The sequence below is a fragment of the Bufo gargarizans genome, chromosome 2 (assembly GCF_014858855.1).
Source record: "Bufo gargarizans isolate SCDJY-AF-19 chromosome 2, ASM1485885v1, whole genome shotgun sequence".
Lineage (NCBI taxonomy): Eukaryota > Metazoa > Chordata > Amphibia > Anura > Bufonidae > Bufo > Bufo gargarizans.
In genome coordinates, this window is record NC_058081.1 from 505407001 (window position 1) to 505421831 (window position 14831).

Below are 14831 nucleotides of genomic sequence, written 5' to 3' on the forward strand. Positions count from 1 at the left end.
AGGATAAGGTGCCTCTTTTATTGGTGTTGCACTTTTTGTGATGTAAGGTGACAAAAATGGCTTTTTTTGACAGTTTTTATTTTAATTTTTTTATGGTGTTTATCAGACTGGGTGGATCATGTAATATATTTATAGAGCCAACTGTCACGGATGCGGCAATACCAAATATGTCTATTTTATTTTTTCTAGGTAAAAATAAATAAAAATTCCTTCATGCTCCGATGCTCTCCTTTGCCCTGCGCATTTTTGGGAGATCCGGTGACCAGTGATGGTCAGTTCACAGTGTTCGCTAGCGAACACATGCGGGCTGCCATCTTTAGTAAGCTAGACTCACCCGTCCGGCGATGCACAGTTAAGCCTTTACCTGTGCCGGGAGCTGATCGAAAATTAATTGCGGTCACCGGGAGCAGGCAGTTCCGAGAACAGCCGCCGAGGGCCTTCATCGTGCTGTTCTCGGAACTGCCTGCTCCCAGGAACCCCGGTGACATCACCGGCACTGATAGGCGGGGTTTAGCGCTGCCCTAGCCAGTAAAACGGTTAGGGCAGAGCTAAAGCCCGCCCATCAGAGCCAGTGAAGTCACCGAACACACTGCCGGGCGGACGTTTCCGCCCGCCGGGTGTTATTGAAAACAAAAGAGGCTGTGCCCTGCGCGATCTAACTCAGGGCAAGGGAGGGCATCGGAGCAGGAGATGCTCTGATGCTAGCCTCAGGGGGGCTGTCTGGGTGAAAATAAGGGTATGTCTGGGTTCAACCCCTTTAATAGCTTTAGGCAGCCTCACCGTTATTCTTAAGATAGATAAGGATTCTGACATATCACTTGTGTAGAAGAGCAAGATTGGGACTACCCCGACTAAGACTGAAGCAAGGTCAAGAGCTGTTTTCCCAGTGAGTACCTAACTTACCACCCTAGCCTGACACAGTAACATTGGCACAGCCTGTTACTAGGATTTATCACATCTTAATTGCATGTGTATCAGAGACTGTTTTATTGCTGGATGTAAACTGTTACCAAGAACCTGGTTAAGGTAAAGTTTACAGTTGGATTTAAACCTGCCTCATTCTTCCAACTCCACACCACTATTACCCTCAACCTCTTGTACCATAAAGGTGCTGGCGTCACAACAGTATTCAAACCAGGGGCCCAGCTGCCCAGGCACTCAACAACCATTCACCATCAAGGGCACCTCAACCACCACCTGGCCGGTGACCCCTGCAACCGAGTGTGCCCCGGAGAATCCAGTGATGTTCTCCCCTTCACTGCACTGCTGGCCCAGGGAGGCGACCGCTAAACCGTGAGTAACCGATGAACTGTATATACATTCCAGCCCACCGTGCACCTCACGTGTTTTACCCCTGTGGACTGTGATGTTGCAGACATAATAAGGGTCATTATTAATACTAGGGACATTATAGGGGGGCATTATTAATACTGGAGGCACTCAGGGAGCATTGGGGCACCAGAGTGGAGGGGATAATGGAAAAGTAAAAAATTTAAGGTATCTGTGTGACAAACTCTGCAGAAACTAAAGAAGTCTTTTTGACAGTATGGAAGAGAAGATGAGAAAAGAAGAAGTCTACATCAGAGGAGATGTCACTGAAAGAAGTCATCATGGTGGTTTCATCCGAACAGATAAGATCGCTGAATACTGCCAAGACTCAGGACTGGAGAAGCGGGAACAAGGCGAGTATGAGTCTTTCATTAGATCAAACACGCTAGGAGGGCTAACTAAAAAACAAGGAAATCCTGGAAAATCTGTTTAAAACATGATATATCAGCTTTCTCTGATGTGCTGTTTAAAAGTTCCCTCAGAGATAGCAAGGACCTTATTGTGACTTTACTTAGAAGGGTTTTTCCAAGATTTTTGAACTGCTTTTGACTAGGTCATCACTCAGTATATGATTTCATGTGACCTAGGTAAAGCCTTAAAAGTCTACGACACTACTGTGAACGCCGGTGCCTTCTCAAATAGATGATCGGTGGGCAGTGGCGTACATAGAGAAGTAAGGGCCCAATAGCAAGGATCAAACCAGGCCCCCCACACAGGACAGAAGGGTTACCGCCTAAACCCCTTTCGTGAACTTTGGGCCATTTTTTGTTGTTTCTTTAGAGGGTAGAGTTCTGACCAAGTTTCCACCCTTAGTAGAAGAGGAGATAACCCTAACTGAGCCCTCTCTTGCCTGCTGGGCCCCATAGCAGTCTCATGGTCTGCCGCTATGGTAGTTACGCCCCTGTCGGTGGTGTTCCTGGGTATTGGACACCCATCGATCAGATATTGATGACCTATAGGTCATCATTTCAAAAATCTCGGAAAACCCCTTTAAGGTGCATTTTCACGTGAGCAGGAAAGAACTGTTCCTTTCCGATAATTGCCTGCTCTTCAGTGGAGGAAAGAGCTGCATTTCTATGTAGCAATCACCTCCTCCGCTGTATGGGCACATGCAATCACTACTGCCATCGCTCGTCCTCATACAGATTCATTGTTTCTGGGCAGCACCGATTTTGCTCGGTCATTGTGTAATAGGTCTACAAGCATTGGGCCTGACAACTGTGCAGTGAAATCCGCCTTTACTCAACTAATTGGTCAATAAAACAAAGTTATAGTTGACATTTTGTGGAGACGCATTGTTCCTCTGAACAATATGCTTCAATAAAGCTACAAGACGCTTTGCTACAATGGTGATATGGCCTCATGATCAGTATGTGACAGCAGCAGTTACTAGGCATATCTACTGCTCTGTAAGACAAAACATAGTGCAGGGGAACCTATAGTGATATTATAAATGATATTCCAAATTGTATGTGCATTAGCACTGTACTTGCTGACTGAGGGTACCTATTCACCAACCAGCAACTTTTTGCATAAAACTTAAAGGCTATGTACACCTTTAAAGGCAATTTTTTGTTACGATTGTATTTTACAAATTTTGGCTAAAAATCATATCTTCAACTGGCCTTTATTAAAAATATTGAGCCATTCAGTCACAATGGGGTAACTGCTTTTCTAGCTGTGTGACTGGTATTTTTACTTTAAAGGATAACTGTCACATTCAGACCCTAATTTCAATTTTCATATATGTAGTTACTAATAACATGATATTCCCGAATCAATAACTATTAGACTTACTTACCCCATATTTAATAAGATTCAGCCCTTAGCAACCAGTTTGCATAAAACTGCAATTTCACTATTCTGTTAAAATGGCTGCCACTGCCCTCACCCTGAGGCTAATCCCACCTGCCCTCACCACCCACAATGCATTGAGCTCCTCATGCACTAGCTTCTGCACCTCAACCAATCATTGCTCTCCCCACTTAAACACGCCCTCCTCCTCCTTCTATCACATACACTTTAGGAAGTGGCTGGATTGTAGAGCCTCAATTTAGCTTGGACACAGAAAGCTGGAGCGTGCCTGCTGCAGCCTGGGTCTCTATGAATGAAACCCAGGCTGCTGCATAGTATTTCCTATGGAGCCTAACCTGTAATAGGCTCCATAGGAAATATGCGATTTTCTCATATATTCCAATGCTATTGCATTGGAATGTATGAGAATAGCAATCTAATGATTTCATGTTATAGTTCCCTATGGGAACTATACAAAAGTGTGAAAAAAAATATAAATGAAAAAAAAAAACAAACATATAAAAGTTCAAATCAACCCCCTTTTGCCAAACTGAAAAAAATAAATAAAAAAATACACATCATGGGTGTCATAATGTGTGAAAACGCCCATACTATAAAAATATTAAAACAATTCCCTATACGGTAAACAGAAAACCGGTAAAAAGTGTCCAAATGGCCGATTCGCCATTTGTAGATGCTTCATTTCCTCAAATAAAGTTAAATAAAAGGTGATCAAAAAGTCATACACACCCCAGAATGGTATCAATGAAAATATCAGATTGCGCCGCAAAAAATGAGCCCCCACACAGCTCCGCACACATAATTACAAAAAAGTTATAGGGGTCAAAATATGGCAACAAAAAAGTAAAACAGATTTTTTTTTCCCACTTTTGAATTTTTTTTTGTGCCAGTAAAATGTGCTCCCATAGATGCCCCACAATAGATGTCAGTAACAAGAGCCCCCCTCAAATGTGCCAGTAACAAGAGCCCCCCTTAAATGTGCCAGTAACAATAGCCCCCCAAAAGTGCCAGTAATCAGAGCCCTCCCAAATGTTTGCATTGAACTGTGTATACAGATGGTACAGTATATATGGAACTTACTGACTGTGCTGCAGGGTTTAATACTATAGGAAGGGCTAAGGGGTTAATACAATGTATGGGAAGAGCAGAGCCATGTGTGGTACTAAAGGGTTAATCTGGGGTAATGGGGGCTGCACTTAGTGACCCCATGCAGGGGTTAATACAAGGTTATGGGGGGGGGGGCTGCACTTAGTGAAGCCATTTAAGGGTTAAAGGGCTTCTGTCACCCCACTAAAGTGATTTTTTTTTTTTGGGCTAGTGAAATTAGTTATATTGTGATATATGACAATATAATTGTGTTACTTACTTTGATCCAGCAGTTTCTTCAAAAAACGAAGTTTTAATATATGTAAATTCGGTCTCTACCAGCAAGTAGGGTGTCTACTTGCTGGTAGCTGCTGCAGAAATCCGCCCCCTCGTCGTGTTGATTGACAGGGCCAGCCATCACCGAAATAGAAGACGTCATCGGCGCAGGCGCACTGAGGGAGTGCTGAGGAGACGAGCCTCCTCATCTCAGAGCGCCTGCGCCGAATCCACACAGGCGCGCGATTTTTGAAATGCCGACAGGGCTGGCCGGAGGAGGAGATCCCGGCTGGCCCTGTCAATCAACACGACGAGGGGGCGGATTTCTGCAGCAGCTACCAGCAAGTAGACGCCCTACTTGCTGGTAGAGACCGAATTTACATATATTAAAACTTCGTTTTTTGAAGAAACTGCTGGATCAAAGTAAGTAACACAATTATATTGTCATATATCACAATATAACTAATTTCACTAGCCCAAAAAAAAAAAAATCACTTTAGTGGGGTGACAGAAGCCCTTTAATACAAGGTTATGGGGGGCTGTACTTACTGAACCCATGCAGGGGTTACTTGTAGGATGCAGAGAAGTTGGTGAAGCCATGCAGTCATGCAGGGGTTAATCCATAGGACGCCTGCAGTGAAGTTAGTGAAGACCAGCACTGTATAGGGGGGTCTTGCAGTGAAGTTCCCAGGTCTGGCTGAAGCCTTTAGTCCTCCAAGCTCTCCCCTTACCAAATGTTGCTGAGCGGCTCCTGCTCCAGCCCCCATTCTCCAGCACTGCTGAGGGAGTGTCTGCCAAGCACAGGGATGTGGAAAAGTGTACACAGTGAAAAATTACAACAGGGCCAACAAGGTGATATAAATCACCAAAATCCAATAGTCAAAATGACTATGGTTCCAATAATACGACTGGCCAAATTGGACCTGTATGCAGGATGTCTGAACTAGTTATCCCTCCACAGCTGCAGGTCTGAAATGCTATACACTGATCAGCTTAATGACTATAATATTATAGCCTCTGTCTCTACTAATAAGGGGGGCATATAGAGTCTTAATTTGTTTCACCCTTGCAGCAATAAAGTCTGAAGTGCTTTACGCTGGTTACCTTGCTGACTCTCACACTGCAGGCATGAAAATTCTCCAAAATCTTCTCTCTCTTTTCTGATGGTATCAGAGGATACACAGGCATCTGTTAGCCTCCAAAAACATTTAAGCTGAATGCCTGAGAAGAGGAGCACATGCTTTTAGCTCCATGCCTCCTCCAGGCCTTTGCTCACACTACCTACTATTAGAACACGAATCTTCTCCTGGAACGAGGGGGAGGGGCCAGCCCACAACTTTAAGCTTCAGAGAGGGCTGGGCCAGGATTGTTACTCCTGGGAACATCTAGCTCATGCTGGAACATACCTTTGGATAAATGCTGTATGGAGATCCATCTCCATACAACATTAAAATGTATGGGCTCCGATAAGCCAAAGTCAGTTATTCGCAAAGTCACGCGAGACTTCATTGAATAACTTCAGTAGTTGATTTTTAAAGTAAAAAAACACTTTAAAACTTCTAATCGAATTCAGCTTCGGTTCCGACTGGTACCATTTACATTTGTATACTATCTGAGGTGGTTCACAGCTGCAAAAGAAGGGGCTCGAAAAAAGGAAGTGAAGAGGAGTGTGGACAGGAGCAGTGGCCGAACAGCAGCAGTGGCGGATCGATAAGGTGATCAGATAATGTTGGGTATAAACATTTAGTAGGTGGTTTGTACTGGTTTAATTAAAGGGGTTGTCTCAACTGGACATTTGTGGCATATCTATAGGAAATGAAGTAAATCCCAGCCAGTGCTTGTAGTAGTCTTCAATTCTTTATTTCATATCAAACAGTACATATAACATGGACGCATTTCGTCCAGCCTTCATCAGCATGAATAAATAAAGTAAATCTACATTCTTATATAGCAGTTCAAATCACACATGCAGTGACGTCAGATGCCCATCTAGGGGCGGTAAACCACATGGTGTCAATTAAGCAGTAGCTACACGTCATATCCTAGTTACAAATCAAAAAACAACTCAATAAATAATAGACATTTAATACAAAAATTGATGTGACTCATATTGCCATATGTCATCTTTGATTCGCTATCTGCAAAAAAAGTGGAAAATAGTGAAAATCAATATTTATCGCAACCTACATACACATAATCTCATACTCTCTATTGAGTCCCTTAGGTTGTAATGTATTAAAGGGAGTCTGTCAATATGGCCATATACAGTGCTTACATGGCTCTATAGCACACCTATACAGGATTGTAACGGTACCTTTGTCTTTGTCTTTAGACTTGCTCCACCAGGAAAAACAAAGTTTAATTCATATGCAAATGAGCCCTCGCAAGTGCCCAGGGGCGGCGTTCAGTGTGTAGGTGCCCAGGCTGCTCTGCCTTCTTTTCACTTTACTCCTCCCCAGTCTCTGCCTCATCGATAGGGCAAAGGAAGAGACTGGGGAGGAGTAAAGTGAAAAGAAGGCAGAGCAGCCTGGGCACCTACACACTGAATGCCGCCCCTGGTCACTTGCGAGTGCTCATTTGCATATGAATTAAACTTTGTTTTTCCTGCTGGTGGAAGTCTAAAGACAAAGGTACCGTTACAATCCTGTATAGGTGTGCTACAGAGCCATGTAAGCGCTGTATATGGTCATATGGAGGTGACAGACTCCCTTTAAGGGTATGTATCCAATATGCCTCTCTCCGCAATAATTGAGATTTAATATCCCCACCTCTCCTATGTCGCTTCACTTGCTCCAGTACCTGAAACCTCAGTTGAGAGATTGAATGATGGGATTTGCTAAAATGTGAGGGTAAGGTAATAGTAGGTTACCTGTTCGAATATCCGATTTGTGTTTGCTGACACGATCTTTTACAGATTGCATAGTCTCTCCAATATATAGTAACCCACAGAGCACTTAATCAAATACACAACATTGGATGAATCAACAGTTACAGGACTCTCTAAGTTTTGATGACTTCACCAAATTTAAGGATACAGTGGCTACATATATCTCCAATTATAAAAAAAACGTGGAGGAAAAGAAAAGGTCAAGGTTCCTACGTGATAATGAAGATTATCTGTTAAATAAGGTATACAAGTGGCAGGATCTTTCATTCCGCCCAAGACTTACCAGGCGATCTTCACGCAGGGACTACAAATCCACAAGTTCTGGCAGCGAATCTGCGGGATCACAAGAGGCTCGATCTTTTTTTTCACAGGGGGAGCGGCCGGACAAGTGACAAGGGAGTCCCGGCCAAGAACAAACGCAGGGCAGGACGAAAACATTGGCGGCTCCATAGTAACCGGATCAGCGCAGAGCATTCAGACACGCTTAAAGGTACAGCCCCCTCATTGATAATAAACTTGTCATCTAAGATTATTAATCCTATTCAGTTGAGGACATTAGAGCGAGGCTTGTCATTTAGTCCCAGCACATATTTTTATAGATTTTCCAGATGGATATCGATCTTCAACATTTTTTCAGAAGGCTGAGACTAAAAGCTCAATTTTCTGATGCTGAGCAATTTGTTATTCATAAGGATGCTGGAAATATTGACTTAGTATTTAAATCTAATGAACTTTCTTTGATGTCACTGGGGCTGAGATTAAAGAGTAAATATATGCCTGCTAAAAACTCACATCCGGTTCAGGCATATATACACTTGGTGAATAAGGATATACAAGCTTTAATGGACTCTATCAGGAAGGGAGAATTACATATGGTACACAATGTAACATCACAAGCCAGACAAGCAATACGATCCTTCATGGAAGATAAAGTTTAATTGTAAAACCAGCTGATAAGGGGGGATCGATTGTTATAATGGATAAAATAAATTATGTTGCAGAGGTAATGCGCCAACTGTCAGATACAGACACTTATGTTGCCTTGAATGGGGATCCTATGTTTAAAATCAGAGATAAGATATATTCTGTGGTTCAGCACTATGCATCTTTGGCAGTGATAAAAAAAATTAGTGAGTTTTAATTAACCAATCACCAGTAACGCCGGTATTCTATGTACTGCCAAAGGTGCATAAAACATTCATCCATCCACCGGGTCGCCCGATAGTGGCGTCGGTGGATTAGATTTTATCCCCGCTTGCAATTGTTCTGGAAAAAGTGCTGACACCGTTAGTTAAAAATACTAGGTCTTTTCTTCTGGACACCTCACAATTTATGAATGTCATTAAAGAGATAGAAAATGTCCCGGGGGATAGCTGGCTTGTCACGATGGATGTGGTCAGCCTCTACACCTCCATCGATCATGGTGGGGGTGTGGAGGCTGTTTGACAGTTGTTATGGTCCAGTACATATATTGACATACAGAGAGAATTTTTTCTGGAACTATTACACCTGGTTCAATTTGAGAACTATTTTATGTTTGGAGATAATTTTTATCTCCAGCGACGCGGGACCGATATGGGCTCGAATATGGCCCCGCCCTATGCAAATGCGTTCATGTAGTCATTCGAGGAGAAACACACCGATTCAGACTTCCAACAAAACGTCTTGGTATGGAAAAGATTTATCAATGAAGTATTTTGCATATAAGCGGGCCACTCAAGTCACTTATGGCTTTTTTTGACTGCTTAAATAAAAAGATGATTGATCTAAAATTTACGATCACATATGACCAAATAAAGGTGAGCTTTTAAGACACTTTGGCGATTAAAGATCTAGAAGGTAATTTGCAAACTGATTTGTATAGGAAAACCGGAATTAGACTTACCGGTAATTCAATTTCCATGAATCAACCATGACGGCACACATGAGAGACCCCTGACCTCTGTAGGGGCAGTAACAGAGAAAGGTTAAATTGACCCCTCCCACCACCATACACCAGTGAGTTCCAGATTGCAGTGCTCCGACCCACTATAAGTAAAACATGCATTTTTATTTTTTTCCTGGTATTTCCTCATACCAGTATATATTTTTATTATACAAGCTTGTAAAACCTTCCTCCCAAAAGAAAGATCTGAGGATCTGGATAAGTCCAATCTATAGTGTTTTACAAAAGTATTCATACTAGACCAGGTGGCTGCTCTGCATATTTGTTCTAGAGAAGCCCGTGGTCTTTCTGCATAAGATGAGGAAATTGCCCTTGTAGAATGGGCTTTAACTCCTACGGGGCAACTAATACCGTGAATATTGTAACAGTCAGAAATAGTCAGTCTCATCCATCTCGCGATGGTTTCTTTTGATACTGCTTTTCCCTTATTCTTTCCTTGGAACTGGATAAGTAAATGATCCACCTGGCGTAAGTCCTTGGTGTTTTCTAGGTTATTGAGGACCGTTCTTCTGACATCCAGGCAGTGGAATTGCTTCTCCCCAGGATTTTTGGGGTTTGTGCAGAAGGAAGGTAATATTATTTCTTGGTTTCTGTGAAAATCGGTTACTACCTTGGGTAAAAACCACCTGTCTTCCTGTATAGTGAGGTATGGTTCCCGAATTGAGAGGGCCTGGATCTCGCTTAACCTCTTAGCTGATGATATGGCTATCAGGAAAGCTGTTTTCTGTGAAAGGTTTTTTAAAGAGATGTCTTCTAAAGGTTCAAATGGAGCCCCTGTCAGTTCTTTAACAACTAAATTTAAGTCCCAGGAAGGCATCCGGGGTCTGATTGAAGGTCTTAGTCTAGATGCGGATCTAATTAATCTCCTGATCCATCTATGACTGGCCAGTTCACTGTCAAAGAAGGCACTTAGGGCTGAGATCTGAACCTTCAGGGTAAAAAGGTCTGAGGCCTAGTTCTAGACCCCTTTGAAGAAAGTCTAGGATCTTCTGGATGTTGGGCTCTGAATAGATAGGTGTGTCCTCTCCACTCCAGATACAGAATTTTTTCCATATTTTAAGGTAAATGGCTCCAGTAACTTTTTTTCTACTTGCCTTGAGAGTGGATATTACCTTTTCAGAAAGACCCTTGCATCTTAGGATGTCGGATTCAGGATCCATGCTGTTAGTTTGAAGAGTTCCGTATGTGGATGTGAGATGGTGCCCTGGATCAAGGTATCTTTCCTGAGTGGAAGAGTTAAAGGTTCCTGTGGAGATAGCTTCATTAGTATGGGAACCAACTTTTCCAGGGCCAGAATGGGGTTATTAGGATTAGTTTTGCCGACTCCTGCATGGCTTTCTGTAGAATCCTGGGTATTAGCTGGAATGGGGGAAAGGCATAAGCGAGGTCACAGTTCCAGTTTTGGGAAAACGCATCTATTGCCCAAGGATTGTCCCCTGGGTTCAGGGAGCAAAACAATGGGACTTTTGCGTTTAGTTTGGAAGCGAATAGGTCTATTGATGGGAGACCCCACTTAAGGACCATTCTTCCTCATATATGGTGGTCCTGCTCAGAAAATCTGCTATTAAGTTTTGTTCTCCTTTTAGGTGAATGGCCGAGATAGATTTTACTTTTCCCTCTGCCCAGGAGAATATTCTTGTGGATAGATTCTGAAGTTTTACTGATCTTGTACCCCCTTGATGTTTCAGGTAGGATACTGTTGTCACATTGTCTGAGAAGATCTTTATGTGGTTGTTTACTATTTCTGCCGAGGCCGCTTTCAAGGTCTCCCATACTGCTCTGAGTTCCCGATAGTTCGATGATCGCATTGCTATCTCCTCAGACCAGATTCCCTGATAGAGGTTTGTGTTGACTTTTGCTCCCCATCCCGTGCCGCTCGCATCGGTCTGGATAATTATTGCTGGTGTTTTCTGCCATTCTACGCCCTTCCTTAGCTTCTTTGAATCCAACCACCAGAGAGTGTAGCTTTTTACGTGCCCTGGGATCCGAATCCTTTGGTCTAGCTATGATTGGTGCTTGTCCCACTTCTTCAGGAGCCAAGCCTGGAGGGTTCTGTAGTGGGCCTGACACCATGGAACTGCAACAATACAGGCTGTCATCTGCCCTAAGAGACTCATTGTCTCCCTGATGGAATAAAACCTCTTTTAAAAACCCTCCGACTGTTTTTTGTATATTCTCTATCCTTTCTTCTGGAAGGAAGGAAGTCTGTTTTGTGGAGTCCAAAAGAACTCCCAGAAATTTTACCCTCGTTTTTGGTGATAGGCAGGATTTGTTTAAGTTTATTATCCATCCTAGATTTTTTAAAAGGTCACAGAACCTGCCTCGATCTATTTTTATTTAAGTAGGGGACGATTGTAAGACCCTGCGTTCTTAAAAGGGCGACAATTTTTACGATTAATTTGGTGAATATTCTTGGGGCAGATGATATTCCGAAGGGAAGGGCGACGAATTGAAAGTGGGCTAGGTTCCCTATCTGATCTTTTATGGCGAACCTTAGGAATTTTTGAGACTTGGTACGGATCGGGTCGTGGTAGTACGCGTCTTTCAGGTCGACTGTACACATCAGGGCATTTCTTTTTATTAGAAGGATGGTGGAGCTCAGGGATTCCATCTTGAATTTCCTGTAAGTAACATGCTTGTTTAGGTCCGGAGAGCAGGGGACGTACCCGGAACGAGATCCTGCAAGGGAAGCGCCGAGCTCCCGATGTAGCTCCCAGGTACACTAAAAAAATAAAAAAAATACGGGGTACATAGTATGTTTTCACCTCCCTGAGTGGCAGAGAGGACTTTCTCCGTCCTGGCCACTGTAGGGGCAGGAACACACTGGTGTATGGTGGTGGGAGGGGTCAATTTAACCTTTCTCTGTTCCTGCCCCTACAGAGGTCAGGGGTCAATCTCTCATGTGTGCCGTCATAGTGGTGAAATGGAAAAATTCGGACAGAAACAGTGTGCTGCATTTCTCCAGTGAACATCCTCCTACACTAAAAAAAAAATCAATTCCAAAATCTCAAATATAAAGAGTTAAAATGATCATGTCTGACCCCCTGATACAAGGGTACAGGAGATGGTGCAGAGATTTTAATGTAGGGGTTATCCACCCCATACATTAAGAGCAGCCACAGATTCTGTACAATTACCTAAAAAAAAATAATGGGGACTCTCGTATTGCATTTCTGCATAAATTGCACCCTTTCAGCAGTAAATTTGACCATATAATATGTAAATATTGGTCACTCCTGGGTAGGGCGTACCCCCAGGTCCCAGAGATCCGAAATATGCCCCTGATTTGCAATAAATGTGGTCCTACCTATCGTGACAAGCTGGTTCATGCGGACATTGACACTATGAAAGCCTCTTGGACACAAATCTATTGGTAATCAAAAAAACTGTATAACTATTGGTGATCAACTATTGGTAATCAAAAAAACTGTACTTACCCGTGTTTGCACTGTGTGTAATGTTCTCATGTGATTAAAGGAGAATCATTTTACCACCCATACACTGGGAAAGCTTTTAGGATGAAAGTTTTTTTTTTACCTGTGATTCATCCAATGTTGTGTATTTGATTAAATGCTCTGTGGGTTACTATATATTGGAGAGACTATGCAATCTGTAAAAGATCGCATCAGCAAACACAAATCGGATATTCAAACAGGTAACCTACTATTACCATTGCCCTCACATTTTAGCAAACCCCATCATTCAATCTCTCAACTGAGGTTTCAGGTACTGGAGCAAGTAAAGGGACATAGGAGAGGTGGGGATATTAAATCTCAATTACTGCGGAGAGAGGCATATTGGATACATACCCTTAATACATTACAACCTAAGGGACTCAATAGAGAGTATGAGATTATGCGTATGTAGGTTGCGATAAATATTGATTTTCACTATTTTCCACTTTTGTTTGCAGATAGCGAATCAAAGATGACATATGGCAATATGAGTCACATCAATTTTTAAATTATATGTGTATTATTTATTGAGTTGTTATTGATTTGTAACTAGGATATGAAGTCTAGCTACTGCTTGATTGACACCATTTGGATTTAAACTGCCATATAAAAATGTAGATTTCCTTTATTTATTCATGCTGATGAAGGCTGGACGGGCCGAAACACGTCCATGTAATAAGTACTGTTTGATATGAAATAAAGAATTGAAGACTACTACAAGCAGTCGCTGGGATTTACTTCATTACGGTGTGGTCCTGTGTCCTCCCCGTGCGGGTGTGCTTTGGGTCTGAGTGCCGGCTACTTTCTGGAGATTATCTATAGCAAATGACATACGTGTGCCAGAGGTAGGACAAGCAGCTATGTCAAGAACGGGCTCCGTTGGAATGGAGAGGATACCACACATGCAGCTTTTTCCATTTACTGCTATGGGACTTCTGAAAATAGCTTAAAAAATATAAATACGCCATAAATATCCAGTAGACTACAAGCCGATCTGTCTGTATAAGAATGTAAGTTCCCAGAACGTGTGTGTAAAGTCAATTTCCCAGAATCCCCTATATTACCTATACCCCAAGCACCCATTACAAGACCAAATGGGGCATCAAAGGTAGCATTTTATGCCTAGGTTCTTTTTGGAGAGGAGGGAGAAAGCGAATACCAGATATCTTGTTCTTAGAGAAGAACATAGGTAAGTACAACAATATTAGGTCAGTTTCATGTGAGCGGGAAAAGGGCAAAAGTCCATGGCTGACTCCAGCTCTACTTGAACTAGCATCAGACATTCCTATAATGCAGTAGGTTCAGGTCCTCAGAGCAACAATTGCATTGAGACTTGTGCGCTAAACTATGCCTGTATTAGGCTTGCATGAAACCAGCATTTTGTTGTGTAGCTGTTAAAAAAAAAAAGACTGGAAGACCAGCTGCGTTCATTGTATAACTTTGTATTGAGAAAAGAAGAGTGTTCTTAGATTTCATGTGGTGCTCTGTAGCTCCACCTTCTGGCATTGAGACAAACAATGTGAAATACAACACACCAGTCATAACTCAGTCCACTCCTCTCAAGTGTGAGGGCCAGAGGCAGACTTAGGACTTAAAGTGGCCAGGTCCAAATTAACAAAAGGCAGGGTGACACAAGTAGGCAGGGCCAACAAAAGGTAGACTGGCCATAAACAGGGAAACTTTCCGGTGGGCCCTCCTTACTGCCACTATTCATGGGAAGTAATGATCTGATGCTCCCCTCCTGACTTCTGAATTCAACTGTATTGACATCCTAAGGCAACTGGAGAACAGAACATGGCAGATGGCACTGGCCACCACAGTGGGGCAGTTACTGGGGAGATATTTGCTGCTGATAAGGGAGTATATTGTGATGCACTGGGATTTTTGGCTCTACTGGGGTGATATAATGTGCCACAATATGGTATTGTTGCCCTTGCCTACTTGTGTTGCTCCGCTTTCTGTCAATTTGGACCCGACTACAAAATGGGGCCACTTTAGTTTTTTTTTCCAGGGCCACTTTAATCACTTCCAGACCGGG